General features: G+C 37.7%; 1 non-coding gene across 1 annotated transcript; it reads right to left on the bottom strand.

The window, feature by feature from the left end:
* Window positions 1-1432: 1432 nt before the first annotated feature.
* Window positions 1433-1539, bottom strand: LOC128295663 (small nucleolar RNA R71). Its single transcript, XR_008286223.1, has one exon. It is a non-coding gene; the product is annotated as a small nucleolar RNA R71 (small nucleolar RNA).
* Window positions 1540-4583: the final 3044 nt, after the last annotated feature.

Here is a 4583-nt window from a genome sequence, read left to right as displayed (position 1 = left end):
TTCCTAAATACCTAAGGGAGATAAAACCTAAGATGGATCTTATTATTATTTGAGTTATATGATAAATACTTGTTCTTATTTTTAATTGTGAATTTAACCCTTGCTTTAATATTCCAGGATATTAATTCAGGTTTTTGATGTGCTTATTCAATGGAACAAATGTCCCTGTTTAAGAGTAGATCATTCATAATTAAGTGGAGTTGTATGCAATCCTAGAGATAGGACAACATAAATCTCCCGGATTAGAGTCAAATCTAATAAGGGAATCCATAGATTGAGTTAATGCGACAATAGGGGTTTTAATTAGAAAGAGATTTTAATTAATCAACCTAGATTCAGTTTTTTTTAGTCTCGAGAGATATATTAACATAAATCAGGGATTTCTATGGTTTAAGTCAAGTGAATAAATCGTCTAACTCAAAGGTAATAAGTGAAGTCTAGGTGGATTCTTCCTTGGGTATTGTCTTCTCCATCATTTCTAAAAAGTATTTCCAACTTTAATCTCTGTCGTAACCTTCGTTAGTTAGATAGTTAATTTTAGTTTTAAAACATCTCTTTCATTCTTAGGCTAGATAATAAAAAGATAGTAATTACTAGTACTTTTAGTCCTCGTGGATACGATATTTTCGGTCTCACCACAACTGTACTACTGTTCGATAGATGTACTTGCCTTACTCAAATTTTTAGTTAGTTTCACGACCATCAAGTTTTTGGCGCCGTTGCTGGGGACTAAGATATTAAAAACACTTATTTTTTATTACTTTAGCTATTATTTATTTTTATTGCAATTTAATTTTGTTTTTATTTACTAAATTTTCTTTTCTCTACTTCTGGCAGGTTTTTATAGTTTATAACTAGAAGAAACTCATTAGGACCTCTACTTTTTGATAGCGAAATCGAAAGCACAGCTCGTAGAAATCAAAGAGAAATAAGGTGAAGCCTACAATATATAGAGGAAGACTGAGAGGCCGATATCCATACCACAACCGAGGAGATGGTTGATAATCAGAATAATCCGTTACCTCTTGTGGTTGCTGCAAATCCAGTAAATCAGGATCCTGCTCCTCATACTATGTATGATTATGCTAAACCTACTTTAACAGGAACTAAATTGAGTATAGTTAAACCTGTTGCTGCTGCAAATAATTTTGGACTGAAACCTAAAATGATTCAAATGATACAATAGTTTGTTTAGTTTGATGGTTTGCAGGACGAGGATCCAAACACTAATTTAGCAAATTTTTGGGAATTTTGCGACTCCTTTAAGATTAATGGCATTTCTGATGATGCCATTCGCCTTTGGTTGTTTCCATTCTCATTGAGGAATAAGGATAAACAGCGGTTGAACTCGTTACCGCGAGGGTCAATCACCACTTGGGAACAAATGATCAAAAAATTTTTACTTAAATGTTTTTCGCTGGCTAAAACGGCTAAATTAAAGAATGATATCTCTTCTTTTGTGCAGATGGATCTAGAAACTCTTTATGATGCATGAGAGAGATACAAGGACTTATTGAGAAGGTGCCCTCACCATAGGTTACCTCTATGGCTACAGGTTTAGACTTTTTATAACGGTGTGAACCCCTCAACAAGGCAACTGATCGACGCAGCTGCCGCTGGAACTTTAAGTAACAAAACACCTGAAAAGGCTTATGAATTTATTGAAGAGATGTCACTGAATAACTATTAGTGGCAAGTCATGAGAATAAAGCCGACAAAAGCAGCTGGTGTTTTCAACCTCGAGTGGTCACTATGCTCTCTAACCAGGTAGAACTTTTTAATAAAAAGATTGAGTGTTTGTATGGTTCTACTCAGGTACATCCAGTGATGAGGTGTGATTCAAATGAAGGAGGAGTGCACAATACAGATTATCTGTCCTTCAACCCTAGCACTGATGTGGAACAAGTCCACTATATGGGTACTAATTCTAGACCTCAAAATAACCCGTATAGTAACACTTATAATGCAGGTTGGAGGAACCATCCCAATTTCTCGTGGGGTGGTCAGGGAAATCAAAGGCCACAACATCCTCCAGGTTTTCAACAACCACCTTACTAACAAGAGAAGAAACTGAACCTTGAAGAGATGCTTACAAAATTCATCTTGGTGTTAGAAAATCATTTTTAGAATATCAAAATAGCGCTTAAGAATCAACAAGCATCGATTCAAGGGCTCAAAACTCAAATAGGACAGCTTGGTAAGTTGATCTCTAAACGACCACAAGGTGGCCTACCAAGTAATACTGAAACTAACCCAAGAGAGCAACTTCATGCCATTACTGTGCACAATGATGAAGGGTTAGTTGAGGATGAACCAAAACCGAGGTAAGACAATATGGTGGATAAAGATAAGGTTAATATAAGTAAAGAGTATAAACCTCGTGTGCCATACCCCAATGCGACAAGGAAAGACCACACAGATGAACAATTCAGTAAATTCCTTAAATTATTAAAAAAATTACATATTAACTTACCGTTTATTAAAGCTCTTTCGTAGATGCCAAATGCAGTTAAATTTTTAAAGGAGCTTTTAACAAATAAGCAGAAGTTGGATGATGAGTCGTATGTGGAGTTAAACGCAATTTGCTCAGCCATTCTGCAGGATAGGCTACCCAACAAGTTGAAGGATCCAGGGAGTTTTATGATTCCTTACTTAATTGGTAGTTTAATTGTCAGCAATTCTTTAGCTGATTTAGGGGCAAGTATTAATATCATGCCCTATAAAATGTTTAACAACTAGGTCTTGGGAAACCGAAACAAACTAGGATGAGCATTCAATTGAAAGATAAAACAATTAGATTTCCTAGGGGTATTATTGAAGACGTGCTGGTCAAAATTGATAAATTTATATTCCCAGTTGACTTTGTTGTTCTAGACATGGACAAGGATAGTGACGTACCTTTAATTTTAGGATAGGAAGGCCTTTTTTAGCAACTGCTAGAACTATCATCAATGTTGGCACAGGTGAATTGATACTTTGTGTAGGTGATGACACGATTAAACTTCAAGCTCGTGATTCTGCTAAAAATATCTACCAATCGAGATGATTGTTTAAGTTCAATTAATTTGAATAATGTTGCAACTCAAGCTCCTTTGCAGGAGTTGCTTAGGAAGAATGTGATGGAGCCTCATTCTAATCCATGCAACAAAAATAGAGCGACTCACGAAGAACGAAGGCTTTAGCTCGATGAACTAGACAAATGGCGAACACATGTTAAGGAGAAACCAAAAGCACACGATGAATCAAAGTAGCACCACGATAGGCGTAGAGATGAAACAATGCAATTTAAGGTCGGGGATAAAGTACCCCGAGTTGCTACTTCAGAGATTAATACAAATGGAGCGACTCCTTTAACGGTACTGAATGTTTTCCCATACGGTACGATTGAGGTAAATCATTCTCAATTCGGTAGTATTAAGGTAAATATTACTCGACTTAGACTTTATGTGGATAATATAATCGATAATGAGAAACAGGAGTCTCGACTCTGTGATCTGCCATGACCATGCGAATGAGAGGAAAGTCGAGAATAGACTCTAAATAAGAGCTTATCGGGAGGCAACCCGAGCACTAAAACCACTAACTAGTTTATTTTAGCTATTTTTCGTATTTCTTTATGTAGGAACAATGACCCACACGGCCTGGACACACGGGCGTGTCCTTGGCAGTACGGAAACAAGGCTAAAAAATTCCCAAGTATCGAGCCACACGGCCTGCGATAGATCGGGTGTGCGACATGGCCGTGTGGACCACATAGCCTGGACACACGGGCGTGTCCTAGACCATGTGAAAACTGGAGAAAATTTTTTAATTTTCAAACAAGTTAGAGAGTAACATGAGAAAGGCACACGATGGTGTGTTCAGACACACGGGCGTGTGGGTACTACACGGGCGTGGGAGAAGCGAACAATGAAGGACACGGTCGTGTGAACCACATGGCTTGGACACACAGGCATGTCCCAGGCTGTGTGACGATTGGGCATTCAATTTTCGTGATTAACACAGGCTAAACTCGAGCCACACGGTCATGTGGCCCAACACTGGCCTTCACACGACCGTGCCCCTATTTTAACCCCCCAAACCCTAATTTTTCTCTCTTGTCTTTTTCATCCCACCTTTCTCCTAGCAGTTACACTAGGAAATTTACTTAATAACATCAAATTAAGAGAGCATGTCAAAGCAGTTACACTAAGGAGTGGGAAAGTGTTAGAGGAATCTAAAAAGAAGTTAGCACAAAAAGCCATGGAAAGCGAAAGGAGGGAAGAAAAACCCGAAAATAGTGACAAACCAGTGCCGGAGAAATATAAACCACCAGTTCCATATCCAGCAAAATTAAAAAAAGATCGCATTGATGCACAATTCGGTAAGTTTCTTGAACTTTTTAAGCAATTACATATCAACTTACTTTTTGTTGAAGCCATCTCGTAGATGCTTACCTACGCAAAATTTTCATGCAAGCCATGGAGAAAGAGGAATTAATCCAAGTATTAAAAGAGCATAAAAAAGCCATAGCTTGGAAAATTTCTGACATTAAAGGAATCAGCCCTTCTTTTTGCACCCACGAAATTTTGATGGAAGATAAA

The sequence above is a fragment of the Gossypium arboreum genome, chromosome 7 (assembly GCF_025698485.1).
Source record: "Gossypium arboreum isolate Shixiya-1 chromosome 7, ASM2569848v2, whole genome shotgun sequence".
Classification (NCBI taxonomy): Eukaryota; Viridiplantae; Streptophyta; class Magnoliopsida; order Malvales; family Malvaceae; genus Gossypium; species Gossypium arboreum.
The sequence above is the reverse complement of the archived record's forward strand: the minus strand, read 5'-3'. Positions and strand labels throughout refer to the sequence as shown.